Source organism: Carcharodon carcharias, chromosome 7 (assembly GCF_017639515.1).
Source record: "Carcharodon carcharias isolate sCarCar2 chromosome 7, sCarCar2.pri, whole genome shotgun sequence".
Lineage (NCBI taxonomy): Eukaryota > Metazoa > Chordata > Chondrichthyes > Lamniformes > Lamnidae > Carcharodon > Carcharodon carcharias.
Genome location: NC_054473.1, coordinates 110,581,703 through 110,600,402, shown reverse-complemented (window position 1 = coordinate 110,600,402; position 18,700 = coordinate 110,581,703).

Below are 18,700 nucleotides of genomic sequence, written 5' to 3'. Positions count from 1 at the left end.
TAAGGCTCTTTAGAAGCTCCTTGGGACGTTTGATGACACTAGAGGTGCCATAGAAATGCAGGTTGTTGTCAGCTTGAAAACCCTTGAGGATAATTGTTGAGATGGATCTAACCGGCTGGGTAATGCTCGCAACAAAGGGAGAGGAGTTCCTTTAGAACATGCATTATTTAGCGTATGTCTAGATCATCTCAAATTCATCCTGGTTCATCTCCGGCTCAGTTTTCATTAAAGGGAGAATGACCAACAGGATTCGAAGGCACGGTCAGTTTCTGCCACATTTGTAATCCCCTTTTTCAACGCTTACAAGAGTAATTTGGGGGATGGGGGCCTTTGGGGGTCAGGCTGTGGTTTATAGAATGTCAAAGTCCTGAAAACATGTCCCATTAGGGAGTGCAAAGGAAAACAATAAAATAGCTATTAAATCTGTGCATAGCTGGCTTGTTAAACTAAGCAGCAAGTTACACTCATACAGTCAGAGAAACTCAGCAGAGGGTTTGGTTGTGGCAGAAGGATTTTGGAATCAAGTGGGCAGTTACTGCCAGGCAGCAGGCACACAGAGGCGCAAATCTCCTTTTTCACTGCACATTTCTAACCCCCACACACCCAATCCTCCGTCACCCCACTCCTTTGCAACCTCTCTGTGATGTAATCTCAAGCACTGCTCATTCCGTGTGTGTATATATATACATATATATATATATATATTAATAAAGAGGGGGCATTGATCACCAGTTGTGCAATTTTCTCTTGTTTCCACTTTTATTGTCCAGGCTTTGACAAAGAACAGAAGCTTTCTTTGCCATTTCAATATCCACGTGTTCTCTCCACCTCCCTACCACGTTCCTTTTTTATACAGACAAAAATAATTGAGAAACGCTGAAATAACGGTACTGGTGCTGTTGGTAATTGTCATTTAATTTATTTTCAGTGCCTCCTCCCTTCCCGCACTCTTTTTTTGTAATACTATAATTCATGTAAATTTGTTTACTCTTTCACTGCCTGAAGCCTCAACCGCACTGTGATGTTTCCAGTATTAATAAAGCTGTACTGTACAAAACCACCAGCCTCTGTCTCTTCTCCCCCATTGATACAGCATTTGTTTTCCTTCCAAATCCAATTTCCTCTCTCCTCTCCCAATCTCTTCTCCACATCAGCAGCAACAACAGAGGACTTGCCAGTCTGCCCCCTACTTCACCAGAGTGAGGTAAGTGGTCCTCCCCATACAGGGAAATCCTGGATCCATCTCAAGCAACCAGACTTTGTCCATTTCTCAATAGTTTGGAGACACATTACTTGAGAGATTCCGGCAGGTGTCTGGGGGAACTGAATAAATCTAAAGAATGGATATGGTATCTGGATGTGAGCACTGAATGTTACTGAGGTAGATTCAATGGCACCAAGTGTTACCGAGGTAGATCCACTAGCGCTGACTGTTAGTGCAGTAGATCCATTGGCATTGATTGTCACTGGGGTGGATCCATTGACACTGACTGTTACTGGGGTAGATTCATTGCCATTGACTGCTAGTGCAGTAGATCCATTGTCACTGAATGTCACTGGGGTGGATCTGCTGGTACTGACTGCCACTGGGATAGATTCATTGGCACTGACTTACTGGGATGGATTCACTGGCACTGACTATTACTCGGGTCGATTCACTGGCATCCTGATTGTCACTGACGTGGATTCACTGGCACTGACTGTCTCTGGGGTATATCCAATGGTGCTGACTGTTACTGTGATGGATCGACTAGCACTGACTGCCACTGGGGTGGATCCACTGGCACTGACTGCCACTGGGGCAGATCCACTGGCACTGACTGCCACTGTGGTAGATCCACTGGTGCTGACTGTTACTGTAGTGGATTCACTGGCACTAACTGTCACTGGGATGGATCCACTGGCACTGTAACTGGAGTAGATCTATGGATTCTGGCACTGACACAGATTAGCCTATGGTCACTATTACAGACTCTTACTAAGGTATATCCATGGAATTGACTGTTCCTGGGAGAGGTCATTGGTCATTAGGACTATTACGAGTGTAGGTTTTATAATGGACAGGATCTTCTGGCCCCAAAGACCGCCAGTTCTGTCGAAGGGTCATGAGGACTCGAAACGTCAACTCTTTTCTTCTCCGCCGATGCTGCCAGACCTGCTGAGTTTTTCCAGGTAATTCTGTTTTTGTTTTGGATTTCCAGCATCCGCAGTTTTTTTGTTTTTATCATTTGGTTGCTCCAAAAGTCAATGGACTTTTGGCTGGTCTGGCTGGAAAATCCTGGCCAATATCTTGCATTTTCACTCTGAGAATTCTTGCAACTTCATTGCAATATTTAAACCAGATGGATTTTGATAAACATGTCCACAGCCTGAACTGTAATTTTAATTTACAGGCCACCAATTAGTGCTTTGTGTAAGAACACAAGAGATGACAGCAGCACTGGGCCAGAGAGCCCCTTGAGTCTGCTGTGCATTCAATAAAATCATTACTGATCTTCTACTTCAACTCCATTTTAGTGCCCAATTCTCACATTCTTTTACTGTGCAATATTTCACAATATTTTATAAAGTGCCATGACTTATATCAGTGGAAATTTATTATAGTCGTTTGGTAGTACAGAACTTGAGTATTGCTGAAAAAAGACATTTTTTCAAAGCTTTTCATCTTGCACTCATCAGGACAATCACAAGAATACCAACAAAAACAGAAAATGCTGGAAGAACTCAGCAGGTCTGGTAGCATCTGTGGAGAGAGAAGCAGAGTTAACATTTTGAGTCCAATATGACACTTCTTCAGAACTAAAACAGATTATCTGGTTATTATTTCATTGCTAAAAGCAAAATACTGTGGATTCTGGAAATCTGAAACAAAAACAAAGTGCTGAGAAAACTCAGCAGGTCTAACAGCATCTGTGGAGAGAAAAACAGAGTTCACGTTTTGAATCTGTATGACAATCCACACATACCAATGTCAAGGGAAGCAACAACTTTATACTGTATGAGAAGAAAGTACTGACTGGTTGGCAAGTGGACTCTGGTGGAGGTGTTGCCAGGAGAATGCAATGGTTAATGGTGACTGATGGTTAGGAATTTTAAACCAGGCAGCTTGACTCTGATTGGTCAAGGCATTGCCCTGAGGAATGAGCCAGTGAATGGATGTCACTTATTTTGCTTAGCTGAAACAGGCGCAATGTGTGTATATGTTCTATCTGTCTGCAAAGTACAGGGCTCTGTGTATTAAAATATGTAGTTTCCAGTACACACAAATGCTCCACTCTGCAAGCCTGACTGACAATCTTAAATTAGGTGTCAACATAACTTTTAGCACATCCACCCTTGTTCACAACAGGTGAGGTACAGACCGTACTCAGCCAGCCCGTGTTTGCAAAGCCCAAAACAGAATGTCCAAAATTAAATGTGATTCCGCGATTGGACAACATTTGCTAAATAATCCTGTGTGTTAAAAATTATGCTGACAACCAATTTAAGATTGGTTATAGACTACAGCTGGCTAGCAAAAATTGTGTCAATCTCAGATTTCTAATTGTCAACTGAGCTAGCATATAGTGTTTTTTTTCTGGAGAGAGTTTCATACTTTTAGCATTCTTTGTGTTAGGTGTTTCCTATTTTCTCTCCTGCAATGGCTTGGCTCTGATTTTAAGGTTATGTCTCTTTTCTGAGACTACCCCACCAGCAGAATAGATTTCTCTATCTACAGAATCACACAATGCAGAAGAGGCCCTTCGGCCCATCGAGTCTGCACCGACACGTGAGAAACACCTGACCTACCTGCCTAATCCCATTTACCAGCACTTGGCCCATACCCTTGAATGTTATGATGTGCCAAGTGCTCATCCAGGTGCTTTTTAAAGAATGTGAGGCAACCCGCCTCCACCACCCTCCCAAGCAGTGCATTCCAGACCATCACCATCCTCTGGGTAAAAATGTATTTCCTCACATCCCCCCTAAACCTCCTGCCCCTCACCTTGAACTTATGCCCCCTTATAACTGACCCTTCAACTAAGGGGAACAGCTGCTCCCAATCCACCCTGTCCATGCCCCTCATAATCTTGTACACCTCGATCAGGTCGCCCCTTAGTCTTCTCTGCTCCAACGAAAACAACCCAGGTTTATCCAACCTCTCTTCACAACTTAAATGTTTCATCCCAGGCAACATCCTGGTGAATCTCCTCTGCACCCCCTCCAGTGCAATCACATCCTTCCTATAGTGTGGTGACCAGAACTGCACACAGTACTCCAGCTGTGGCCTCACCAAGGTTCTATACAACTCCAACATGACCTCCCTACTTTTGTAATCTATGCCTCGATTGATAAAGGCAAGTGTCCCATATGCCTTTTTCACCACCCCACTAACATGCCCCTCTGCCGTCAGAGAACTATGGTCACACACGCCAAGGTCCCTTTGTTCCTCAGAACTTCCTAGTGCCATGCCATTCATTGAATACTTCCTTGTCAAATTACTCCTTCCAAGTGTATCACCTCACACTTTTCAAGGTTAAATTCCATCTGCCACTTATCTGCTCATTTGACCATCCCATCCATATCTTCCTGTAGCCCAAGACACTCAACCTCACTATTAACCACCTGGCCAATCTTTGTGTCATCTGCAAACTTACTAATCCTACCCCCACATAGTCATCTATGTTGTTTATATAAATGACAAATAATAGGGGACCGAGCACAGATCCTTATGGTATGCCACTGGACACTGGTTTCCAGTCACTAAAGCATCCTTCTGTCATCACCCTCTGCCTCCTTCAACTAAGCCAATTTTGAATCCACCTTATCAAATTACCCTGTATCCCATGTGCATTTGCCTTCTTTATAAGTCTCCCATGTGGGACCTTGTCAAAAGCTTTGCTGAAATCCATATAAACTACATCAACTACACTACCCTCATCTACACACCTGGTCACCTCCTCAAAAAATTCAATCAAATTTGTTAGGCATGACCTCCCTCTGACAAAGCCATGCTGACTATCCCTGATCAAATCTTGCCTCTCCACGTGGAGATAGATACTCTCCTTCAGAACTTTCTCCAATAGTTTCCCTACCACTGACATGAGACTCACTGGCCTGTAGTTCCCTGGCTTATCTCTACAACCCTTCTTAAATAGCGGAACAACATTAGCTGTTCTCCATTTCTCTGGCACCTCCCCAGTGGCCAGAGAGGAATTAAAAATTCGGGTCAGAGCCTTTGCGATTTCCTCCCTTGCCTCCCTCAGCAGTCTGGGACACAAATCATCTGGACCTGGAGATTTGTCCACTTTTAAGCCAGCCAACACCTCCAATACCTTGTCACTCCCTATATCAATTTGCTTAAGAACCTCGCAGTCTCTTTTAGTTTCTTTCAAAGCCCTGAAAATTTCAAGCAAATCACCCCTTAACCATTTATATTCTAGATAATGTAAGTCTAGTTCATGTAATCCCTCCTCATAATCTAACCCTTGGAATGCTGGTAACATCCCGATGAATCTGCACTGCAATCCTTCTAAGACCAATATATCCATTCTAAGGTGTGGTGCCCAGAGTTGTACACAGTTACTCCAGATGTGGTCTAACCAGAGCTTTGTATAACTATAGCAAAACCTTCTCTTTGTATGCTAGTTCTCTAGTCCATAACAGCTAACATTCCATTTGCCAATCTGATCAATTTTCGTACCTGGTTATTATATTTTAGTGACTTGTGCACCTGAAACCCGACATTGGACTTCCACTGTTCCTATAGCTTTCCATCATTTTAACAATACTTGCATAGATAGCTCTCTATTGAGTTATCCAAGTCATTAATAAAGATAACAAGCAGTTGAGTCCCCAGCAAAGATCTTGTGAGACATCACTAATCATTTCCATCTGATTTGAATGCATACCCATTATCCATACTGTCTTCTACTTTCTAAGCAATCCTCTAACCTGCTCAATAAATTGGCATTAGTTCTATGACTTTAGGTTTAGCTAATAGTTTCTCATGTGGAACCTCACTGAATGCCTTCTGGAAGACCATATAAGCAACATTCATAGACATTACCCGTCTAATACTTTGATTACTTCTTCAAAAAGATCAATTAGGTTCAGTAGACATCACCTAGCTGTTCAGCTCTCTTTAATCAGCTCTAAGCACTCAGTCACTCTGTACTTTTTTTCCTATTCTTTCATGGGTTCTGGGCGTCACTGGCTAGACCAGCATTTATTGCCCATCCCTAGTTGCCCTTGAGAAGGTGGTGGTGAGCTGCCTTCTTGAACCACTGCAGTCCATATGGTGTAGAACCATATGGTCCTACAAATGGCCCTACATATGGTCCTACATTTGGCCATCAAATCCTGACTTGGGACTTGAACCCACAGGTAGGAACGCTATCACTGCAGCACAAGACCCTCCCCCAGAGTCTTAGTAATGGTCTTACACTTTTTTTCAAATCTAACATTGAATTATAATCTAGAATGCAATGGTGTGCTTGATAGATCAGAGATCAACAATGAGTTATTAATGGAGAGCTAAAGACCATAGTAAAGCTGCTTTGAAATAAATAGTGTAATCATAATTTGGGAGGTATTTTGGCAACCTGAAGATCTATGTACATGAACATCATGTGGTAAACATGCAGTGCATAAAAGAGGCTGAGGTTGCAGGGCTATAAATCAGTTGGTTGGAGCAAGAGGAGTCCAACCGGTGACTTTGCTCCATATGGATTGATCACCTACACTGTAGAAATAAAGTTTGTTCCATACACTTAGCTGTTTTGTATTTACTGGAAGTGCGTTGTCAGAATCACAGAGGGAAGGAGGTTGTTAACAGTAACGTAGAATGGTGTCAAGCAAGTTACCAATGGAAAACTATCTTCAGATATAATTAAAACTGTTTCCAACTCTTCACCATGTTTGTTTGTCCCTCACGAACTGCAGCTCTGGAGTGCCTTTATCACCATTTTACACATCTACCTGTGAATACTTAAAAAGCTCAATATCATCCAGAGCAAAGCAGTCCGCTTGATCAGCATCATATCCACCAGGTTCAGTTACCACTGTCACACAGCAGCTGTAGTGTGTACTATCCACAGGATTCATTGCAGCAACTCGCAAAAGCTTCTTCAGCAGCACTTCCCAAACTTGTGGCCTTCATCTCCTAGAAAGACAAAGAGAGTGGATTCCCTCCAATTCACACACCATCCCATCTTGGACACAAATTGCATTCCATTCATTGCCACTGGATCAAAACTTTTGGAATACCATCGCCACGTCGACATTTGTCTATTTTCCTCTTGGGCAGTCCCTCAAGGATGATTTGCCTCTTATTGAATCTGCTTTCACAGCCCTTTCAGGCAGTGTGTTCCAGATAACAACTCAGTGAGATTTTTTTGTCCCTCATAACAGATCTGGTTTAGTTCATGGAAATGTGATTCCTTGACGGATTCTCTCGGTTAACCTGGTAAGTCTTGATCCAACAACCACCAGTACTATAAATGAGATCAAAGAGTTCAAAGAGTAGCGTGTGAAGAAGGGGTTTCGATTCATGGGGCGCTGGCACCAGTACTCAGGGAAGAGGGAACTGTCCTAGTGGGATGGGTTCTATTTTAACTGGGCTAGGATCATTGTCCTGGTGAATCATATAACTAGGGCTGAGGATAGGGCTTTAAACTGTAGGATGGTGGGAGAGGGTGGGGTGGGATCAGACGAAGGAAGATTTAGAAATCTAAAGTAAAAGTAGAAACCTAAACCGCAATAGAGAAGTGCAGTGATTTGGGTAAAGATAAGCAGAGTGGGACAGGAATGGACAGTAAGTTTAAAGGTAATAGTGCATCAGCAAATAAAGTTCATGCAAAGAATAGTGGTAGTACGGCAAATGGCATGTTGGCCTTCATTGCAAAGGGACTGGAATACAAGAATAAGGAAGTCTTGCTACAATTGTACAGAGCTTTGATGAGATCACTCACCTCTGGCTCAGAATGCTGTGGGTTTGAGCCTCACTCCAGCACTGACAAAGTAAGAAAATGCAGCAACCTATTTGCTTGTAGCAAGGTCCCCCAAACAGCACTGTGACAACAAGTTATCTTATTTATGGATAAAAACAAAAATAAAAATAAAAACAAAAAACTGCGGATGTTGGAAATCCAAAACAAAAAACAGAATTACCTGGAAAAATTCAGCAGGTCTGGCAGCATCAGCGGAGAAGAAAAGAGTTGACATTTCGAGTCCTCATGACCCTTCAACAGAGCTGAGTGAATATAAGGAGAGGGGTGAAATATAAGTTGGTTTAAGATGGGGGCGGGGGGGGGGCGGTGGTGAGAAAAGTTGGGGGGGGGTGTGGTTGTAGGGACAAGCAAGCAGTGATAGGAGCAGATAATCAAAAAATATCACAGACAAAAGAACACAGAGGTGTTGAAGGTAGTGATATTATTTAAATGAATGTGCTAATTAAGAATGGATGGTAGGGCACTCAAGGTACAGCTCTAGCAGGGGTGGGGTGGGGTGGAAAGACTAGCGGGGCACAAAAGATTTAAAAATAATGAAAATAGGTGGGAAAAGAAAAATCTATATAAATTATTGGAAAAAAACAAAAGGAAGGGGGAAGAAACAGAAAGGGATTGAGGAGGGAGTTCAAGATCTAAAATTGTTGAATTCAATATTCAGTCCGGAAGGCTGTAAAGTGCCTAGTCAGAAGATGAGGTGTTGTTCCTCCAGTTTCCATTGGGCTTCACTGGAACAATGCAGCAAGCCAAGGACAGACATGTGGGCAAGAGAGCAGGGTGGAGCGTTAAAATGGCAAGTGACAGGGAGGTTTGGGTCTTTGTTGCGGACAGACCGCAGGTGTTCTGTAAGGTGGTCGCCCAGTTTATGATTGGTCTCTCCAATGTAGAGGAGACCGCATTGGGAGCAACGAATGCAGTAGACTAAGTTGGGGGAAATGCAAGTGAAATGCTGCTTCACTTGAAAGGAGTGTTTGGGCCCTTGGATGATGAGGAGAGAGGAAGTGAAGGGGCAGGTGTTGCATCTTTTGTGTGGGCATGGGGAGGTGCCATAGATGGGGGTTGAGGAGTAGGGGGTAATGGAGGAGTGGACCAGGAGGGAATGATCCCTACGGAATGCCGCCGGGGGGGGTGAAGGGAAAATGTGTTTGGTGGTGGCATCATGTTGGAGTTGGCATAAATGGCAGAGGATTATTCCTTTGAATGCGGAGGCTGGTGGGGTGATAAGTGAGGACAAGGGGGACCCTATCATGTTACTGGGAGGGAGGAGAAGGCGTGAGGGCGGATGCACGAGAGATGGGCCGGACACGGTTGAGGGCCCTGTCAATCGAAACCCCTTCTTCACACACTACTCTTTGAGCCACACATTTAATTCTCTAATCTGCTTGACCCTGTGACAATTAGCGTATGGCTCAGTTAACAATCCAGAGATTATTACCTCCAAGCATGATTAGAATTCAGATTAGCCTGGATGGGTAAGGTATCTCAAAAATTTGAGCAACAGGTGGAGCCAGCCATTTCATGCTGCTACAATGCAGTAGCAACACAAGCGGTATTTTCCACTAACAGGATGCTGCCATCAAGCCAGGAAGGCATTCTGCCTACTGCACAAATGACTAATGTGGTGGATGAGTTTCAGTGCTAGTGCAGTGCCAGGTATGTAGGCTGTACATCCCATAGAAACAGAAAACATAGAAAAATAAAAGCAGGAGTATGTCATTTGGCCCTTTGAGCCCGCTCTGCCATTCAATATGATCATGGCTGTTCCTCTATTCCAACATCATACTCTTGCGCTCTCCCCATATCCCTTGATGCCTTTAGGGTCTAGAAATCTATCTATTTCCTTCTTGAATATATTCAGTGACTTGACCTCCACAGCCTTCTGTGGTAGAGAATTCCACAGGTTCACAACCCTCTGAGTGAAGAAGTTTCTCCTCACCTCAGTCCAAAATGGCCCACACTGTATCCTGAGATTGTGATCTCTTGTTTTAGAACCCCGAGCAAGAGGAAACATCGTCCTTGCATCCAGTCTGTCCAGCCCTGTCAGAATTTTATACATTTCAGTGAGATCCCCTCTCATTCTTCTAAACTCCAGTGAACTAGGGCCATGGCAGGGCAGCTCAGTCCCGTGTTATGTACCGCCTGCAACATGTGGGAAGTCCTACATGCTCCTTCGCTCTGACCAACCACGTGTGCCAGAAGTGCCACCAGCTGCAGCTACTTGAGCTCCGGGTTTCAGAGCTTGAGCAGCAGCTAGAGACACTGAGGGGCATCCACGAGGCTGAGAGTTTCGTGGATAGCACATTTTTAGACATGGTCACCCCACAGCTTACGGAAGTGCAGACAGAGAGGGAATGGGTGACCATCAGTCAGGAGGAAGGTGTCAGGCAGGTAGTTAGGAAATCCCCAGGGCACATCTCGCTTGAGAACCATTTTTCTGCGTTGGAAAACGATGAGACTGATGGTTCTTCTGGTGAGTGCAGCCATGATCATGGCACTGTGAGTGGCTCAGCTGCACAGTGGGGGAGAAAAAGAGGGGAAGAGCAATAGTGGTAGGAGACTCGATAGTAAGGGGAATAGACAGGCGTTTCTGCGGCCGTAGACGTGACTCCAGGATAGTTTGTTGCCTCCCTGGTGCCAGGGTCAGGGATGTCACTGAATGGCTGCAGGGCATTCTAAAGGGGGAGGGCAAACAGACAGAGATCGTGGTACATATTGGTACCAATGTCATAGGTAGAAAGAGGGATGAGGTCCTGCAAGCAGAATTTAGGGAGCTAGGAATCAGATTAAAAAACAGGACCTCAAAGGTCTCTGGGTTATCTCTGGATTACTTCCAGTGCCATGCGCTAGTGAGTATAGAAATAGGAGGTTAGTCCAGATGAATGTGTGACTGGACAGATGGTGCGGGATGGAGGGCTATAGATTTCTGGGACATTGGGACTGTTTCTGGGGGTGGTGGGACCTGTACAAGGTGGATGGGTTGCACCTGAACCGGAATGGGACCAACATCCTTGCGGGGAGATTTGCTAGTGCTGTTGGGGAGGGTTTAAACTAATTTGGCAAGGGGATAAGATCCTGAAAGGAGGTTCAGCAGGGGTAGATGCACTGCCAAAATTAGAAGAGAGAGCAAGTGAGTCTGGAAGGCACAGAAATTATAGGCAAGTTAAGGCACAAGGGAGTTTGGCAAGGTTGGATGGTATTTATTTTAATGCAAGGATCCTGAAAAATAAGGCAGATGAGTTGAGGGCACAAATTAACACATGGAATTATGATGTCATTACTGTCACGGAGACATGGTTGAGAGAGGGGCAGGATTGGCAGCTCAATATTCCAGGATATAGAGTCTTCAGGCGAGACAGGGAAGGAGGTAAAAGAGGAGGGGGTATCGCAATACTGATCAAGGAATCAACTACAGCAGTAAGGAGGGATGACATCTTAGAAGCCTCCTCAAATTAAGCCATATGGGTAGAACTGAAAAACAAAAAAGAAGCAAGCACCTTGTAGGGAGTGTATTGTTGGCCCCCGAACAGTCAGAAAGTAATAGAAGAGCAGATATGTAGGCAAATTTCAGAGAAGTGTAAAAATAATAGGGTAGTAATAGTGGGGGATTTCGACATCTCCAACATTAACTGGGTTAGTCATAGTGTGATAGGTTTAGAGGGAGCGGAATTCTTAAAATGCATCCAGGAGAGCTATTTAAGCCAGTATGTAGCAGGTCCTACAAGAGAGGGGGCGATCCTGGACTTAATTTTAGGTAATGAAGCCGGGCAAGCGATAGAGGTATCAGTGGGGGAGTATTTTGCAGATAGCGAATATAACTCCATTAGATTCAAGGTTGTTATGGAAAAGGACAAGGATGGGCCAGAAATCAGAGTTCTAAATTGGGGGAAGGCTGATTTTAATAAGATCAGATATGATTTGGCCAGAGTGGACTGGGAGCAGCTACTTTTAGGTAAATCTACATCAGAGGAGTGGGACTCATTCAAGAAAGAAATAGGGAGAGTACAGGGCCAACATATTCCAGTAAAGACAAAGGGTGGGACCAACAAATCCAGGGAACCCTGGATGTCGAGGGATATACAGGATTGGATAAAGAGGAAAAGGGAGGCTTATGGCACATACCAAGGGCTCAAAACAGCAGAAGCCCTAGAGGAGTATAGAATGTATAGGGGGAAACTTAAAAAGGAAATTAGGGGAGCACAAAGGGGGCATGAAAAAACATTGGCAGCTAAACTAAAAGAAAATCCAAGTTATTTTATAACTACATTAAGAGTAAGAGGATAACTAGGGAAAGAGTAGGGCCCATTAAGGACCATAGTGGTAATTTGTGTGTGGAGCCGGAAGACGTAGGTAGGGCTCTAAATGAATACTTTGTATCGGTGTTCACAAGTGAGGGGGACGACATGGGTATGGAAACCAGGCAGAAGGACTGTGGTATAATTAAAGAAATGAGCATAGAAAAGGAGGAGGTTCTTAGTGGTCTGGCAGGCTTAAAAGTAGATAAATCTCCAGGCCCAGATGAAATGCATCTCACGCTGTTGAGTGAGGCAAGGGAGGAGATAACAGGGGCGCTGGCAATAATTTTCAATACCTCCCTGGCCACAGGAGAGGTGCCAGAGGACTGGAAGACAGCCAATGTGTATCATTATTCAAGAAGGGAGGAAGGGATAAACCAGGGAACTACAGGCCAGTCAGTCTAACCTCAGTGGTGGGGAAACTATTGGAAGGAATTCTGAGGGACAGAGTTAATCTACACTTGGAGAGGCTAGGATTAATGAAGGACAGCCAGCATGGTTTTGTTAAGGGGAGGTCATGTCTGACCAATTTGATTGAATTTTTCAAAAAGGTGACCAGGTGTGTAGATGAGGGCAATGCATTTGACGTAGTCTACTTGGACTTCAGCAAGGCTTTTGATAATGTCCTGCATGGGAGACTGATAATGAAGGTAAGAGCCCATGGGATCCAAGGCAATCTGGCAAATTGGATCCAGAACTGGCTGAGTGGCAGGAAGCAGACGGTGATGATCAAGGGTGTTTTTGTGACTGGATGCCTGTGTCCAGTGGGGTTCCACAGGGATCGGTGTTGGGTCCATTGCTGTTTGTGGTATATATAAACAACTTAGACTTGAATGTAGGGTTGATCAGTAAATTCACGGATGACACGAAAATTGATGGGGTGGTAAATATTGAGGAGGATAGCCTTAGATTACAGGAGGATATAGACGGGTTGGTCAGTTGAGCTGATCAGTGGCAAATGGAATTTAATCTGGATAAGTGTGAGGTGATGCACTTGGGCAGCACAGACAAGGCATGGGAATACATGATGAATGGTAGGACCCTGGGAAATACCGAGGATCAGAGGGACCTTGGTGTGCATGTCCACCGGTCCCTTAAGGTAGTGGGATAGGTGGATAAGGTGGTTAAGAAGATAAATGGGATACTTGCCTTTATTAGCTGAGGCATAGAATATAAGAGCAGGGAGGTTATGAGCTGTATAAAACGCTGGTTAGGCTATGGCTACAGTATTGCAAGTAGTTCTGGAATCTGCATTATAGGAAGGATGTGATTGCACTAGAAAGAGTGCAGAGGAGATTTACCAGAATGTTGCCTGGGCTGGAGAGCTTTAGTTATGAGGAGAGATTGGATAGACTGGGGTTATTTTCCCTGGAGCAGAGGAGATTGAGGGGGGACATGATTGAGGTGAGTAAAATTATGAGGGGCATAGATAGGGTAGAGAGGAAGAAACTTTTCCCCTTGGCGGAGGGATCAATAACCAGGAGGCATAGATTTAAGGTAAGGGGCAGGAGGTTTAGAGGGGATGTGAGGAAGAATTTTTTCACCCAGAGGGTGATGGGAATCTGGAACTCACTGCCTGAAAGGGTGGTAGAGGCAGAAACCCTCATAACATTTAAGACGTATTTGGATGTGCACTTGCGATGCCAAGTGCTGGAAAATAGGATTAGAATAGTTAGGTAGTTGTTTGACTGGTGCAGACTCAATGGGCTGAAGGGCCATTTTCTGTGCTGTAGACATGACTCTATGACTCTATGAATACAGGCCTAGTCGGCCCAATCTCTCCTCATACAACAATCCTGCCATCCCAGGAATCAGTCTAGTGAACCTTTGCTGCACTCCTTCTATGGCAAGGGGACCAAAACTGCACACAATACTCCAGGTGTGGTCTCACCAAGGCCCTGCACAGCTGCAGTAAGATATCCTTGCTCCTGTACTCAAGTCCTCTCACGATGAATGCCAACATACCATTTGCCTTCCTAACTGTTTGCTGCACCTGTATGTTTGCTTTCAGTGATTGGTGTACAAGGACACCCAGGTCCCTTTGTATATCAACATTTCCCAATCTATCATTATTTAAATAATATTCTCTCATCCTGTTTTTCCTATCAAAGTGGATAACTTCGCACTTATCCACATAATACTGCATCTGCCATTTATTTTCCCACTCTTCCAACTTGTCTAAATCACCTTGAGACCTCTTAACATCCTCCTCACCTCTCACATTCCCACCCAGTTTTGTGTCATCAGCAAACTTGGAAATATTATATTTGGTTCCCTCTTACAAATCATTGATATATATGGTGAATAGCTGGGGCCCAAGCACTGACCCCTGTAGTGCCTCACTAGTATCCACCTGCCATTCTGAAAAAGATCCATTTATTCTTACTCTGTTTCCTGTATACCAACTAATTCTCAATCCATGCCAATATATTACGCCCAGTCCCATGTGCTTTAAGTTGCATACTAACTTCTTATGTGGGACTTTATCAAAAGCTTTCTGAAAATCCAAACACCACACCCACTGGTTCTCCCTTATCTATTCTGCTAGTTGTGTCCTCAAAAAACTCCAGTAAGTTTCTCAACCATGATTCCTCTTTCATAAATCCATGTTGACTTTGACTTTGTCTATTCCCATTAATATATTCTAAGTGTCCTGTTATCACATCCTTTATAATAGACACTAGCATTTTCCCTACTACTGATTTTTGGCTAACTGGTCTGTAATTCCTTGTTTCTTCCCTCCCTCCTTTTTTAAATAGTGGGGTTACTAAATGGTGGATTATATCAAACAGCATGTCCCTTCAGCTGTCCACAGTAGGCAAAATATTGACTATACTCAACCAACCCATGCTTTCAACGTTCGGAACATAATGTTTAACATTAGATGTGATTTTGTGATTGGATAGCACTTGCTGGACAATCCCGAGTGTACTAAGAATTACACTAACAACCAATTTAAGATCCAACAGAGGGTGCTGGTGAAAAGTGACTGAAGAATTCTGGGAGAAGTCATCGCAGCCACCGTGACTCAGGAGGGAACCGAGGAGAAGGACTCTTGCACTCAACAGGAGGAAGGGCATCCAACAGAGGGGGCTGGTGAGAAGTGACTGAAGCATTCTGGGAGAAGTCATTGCAGCCACCATGACACAGAAGGGAATTGAGGAGGACCCACTGTCAAAGAACGGAATAGCCCTAAACATTACATTGCTGTAGTGTTTCTATCCCTCCCTCCTCAAACCTAAAAAGAGAGAGGGAGAGGCAGTGCCTTCAGGAGTGCACCAGACCTGTGAGGGACACTTCTGAAAGTGGATTTTAAAGAAAAAGCAGCTAAATGGTGAGTAAATCCTGGGAGCAGACCCGGAGGGAGGAGCACCAGAGCGGTGAGTATAAATCTAGCTTACTACGGGGATTTGCGGCCTTGTCTCCAGGGAGGAGCCCTGGAGCGGTGATTATAAATCTAGCTTACCTCGGGGATTCGCGGCCTTGTCTCTAAGGAGCAGACTCAGAGGGAGGAACACCAGAGTGGTGACCTCGGGCACAGAGTAACTGAAGCCAAAACTGAAAAAGTGATGGCACAGGAAAGCTGCGACCTGATTGACTGGTAGGAAATCTACACCAAATTTGAAAAAAAAACTGCAAAGCTAATTAATAAATTAATTATCTAAATAGAGATGGCTGGGCAGGTGATGTGCTGTAGCTGTATGATGTGGAAGCTGGCAGATCCCATTGCGAGCCGCAGTGACCACATCTGCAGCAAGTGTTGGTTGCTGGAGGAACTCCGGCTCAGAATTGATGAGCTGGAGTCCGAGCTCCGGACGCTGCTGCACATCTGGGATGGGGAGAGTTACCTGGACGTTTTGTATCAGGAGGCGGTCACACCCGGTAGATTAAGTACCTCAAGTCCGGTCAGTGGTCAGGGTCAGCAGGGTGTGATTGCAAGTGAGGCAGGTAGAGGGAACCTGTGTTCAGGAACAGAGGAGCCTCAGCTCTTGACCTTGTCCAACAGGTACGAGGTACTTGCTCCCTGTGTGGATGAGGAAGAGGGCTGTAGGGAGGATGAGCCAGCTGACCACGGCACTGTGGCACAGGAGGCCATTCAAGAGGGGGGAGAAAAAGACAAGTGGTAGTTTTGGGGATTCTATAATTAGGGGAATTGATAGCTTCCTTTGTAAGCAAGATCGAGAGTCCCGCATGGTATGTTGCCTGGCCGGTGCCAGGATGAGAGACATCTCTGACCGGCTTGAAAGGATATTGGAGAGGGAGGGGGGAGGATCCAGTTGTTATGGTCCACGTCGGGACAAATAACATAGGTAAGACTAGGAAGGAGGACCTGTTTGGGGATTATCAGAAACTAGGAACTAAATTAAAGAACAGGTCCTCAAGGGTTATAATCTCTGGATTTCTACCCGAGCCACTTGCAAATTGGCATAGGGACGTGAGAATAAGGGAAGTAAACACGTGGCTAAAGGAGTGGTGCAGGAAAGAAGGGTTCCATTTCATGGGGCACTGGCATCAGTATTAAAACAGGAGGGATCTGTACTGTTGGGACGGTCTCCACCTGAACCAATCTGGGACCAATGTTCTAGCGAAACGGGTAAAGAGGGTGGTCAACAGGACTTTAAACTAGAAAGTTGGGGGGAGGGAAGGGTAAAACTCCAAGAAGTATGACTAATGGGAAACAAAGCAGCAGGTTAGCGTGTGTGTGGCGTGGGGTGGTGGTGGTGGTGTTGGGGGGTGGGGGGGGTGGGGGGGCTGGTTGGATTCAACTTCATGGAAAATTATGAAAAATCTGAAAAGAAAGGAGAGCCCAGGAGAGACTATTAAAGTCTCCAGAACACAAAATAGGACAGAGTGTTTGGAAAGGGCTAGGAATCTAACTTCAAGGGCTAGGAATCTAACTTCAAGCACATCAGATAAAGGGATGACAATGAGAAAGGAGATGGGAAATACAGGACTGAAGGTGTTGTATCTGAATGCATGCAGTATATGAAATAAGATAAATGAGCTTGTGGCGCAGATTGAAATTGGCAGGTATGATTTGGTGGGCATCACAGAGACATGGCTGCAAGGGGATCAGGACTGGAAGCTAAATATCCAAGGATATACATCCTATCGAAAAGATAGGCAAGTTGGCAGAGGGGGTGGGGTTGCTTTGTTAGTAAGAAATGAAATTAAATCGATAGCAAGAAATGATGTAGGGTCAGATGATGTAGAATCTGTGTGGGTAGAGTTGAGGAACCGCAAAGGTGAAAAAAACATCATGGGAGTTATGTACAGGCCTCTGAACAGTAGTCAAGATGTGGGGCACAAGATACACCAGGAGATAGAAAAGGTGTATAAGAAAGGCAAGGTTACAGTGATCATGGGGGATTTCAATATGCAGGTAGACTGGGAAAATCAGGTTGGTAGTGGATCCCAAGAAAAGGAATTTGTGGAATGTCTAAGAGATGGCTTTTTGGAGCAGCTTGTGGTGGAGCCCACTAGGGAACAGGCAATTCTAGATTTAGTGATGTGTAATGAGGCAGATTTGATAAGGGAGCTTAAGGTGAAGGAACCCTTAGGAGGAAGTGACCATAATATGATAGAATTTACCCTGCAATTTGAGAAGAGAAAACTAGAATCAGATGTAACGGTATTACAGTTGAATAAAGGCAACTACAGAGGCATGAGGGAGGATCTGGTCAGAATTGACTGGGAGATGAGCCTAGCAGGAAAGACAGTGGAACAGCAATGGCAGGAGTTTCTGGGAGTATTTTGGGAGACACAGCAAAAATTCATCCCCAGGAAGAAGAAGCATACTAAAGGGAGGACGAGGCAACCATGGCTGACAAGGGAAGTCAGGGACAGCATAAAAACTAAAGAGAAAGCATACAATGCAGTGAAGAGCAATGGGAAACCAGGGGATTGGGAAGCCTACAAAGACCAACAGAGGACAACTAAAAAATAAATAAGGAGGGAGAAGATTAAATATGAGGATAAACTAGCCAGTAATATAAAAGAAGGTTGCAAGAGTTTTTTTTAGATATATAAAGGGTAAGAAAAAGGCAAAAGTGGACATTGGGCCGCTGGAAAATGACGCTGGAGAAGTAGTAGTGGGGAGCAAATAAATGGCAGAGGAACTGAATAGGTACTTTGCGTCAGTCTTTACAGTGGAAGACAAGAATGACATCCCCAAAGTTCAAGAGAGTCGGGGGGCAGAGGTGAGTATGGTGGCCATTACCAAGGAGAAGGTGTTAGGAAAACTGAAAGGTCTGAAGGTGGATAAATCACCTGGACCAGATGGATTACACCCCAGAGTTCTGAAGGAGATAGCTGAAGAGACAGTGGAGGCGTTAGTGGTGATCTTTCAGGAATCACTGGAGTCAGGGAGGGTCCCAGAGGACTGGAAAATCGCTAATGTAACCCCCCGTTTAAGAAGGG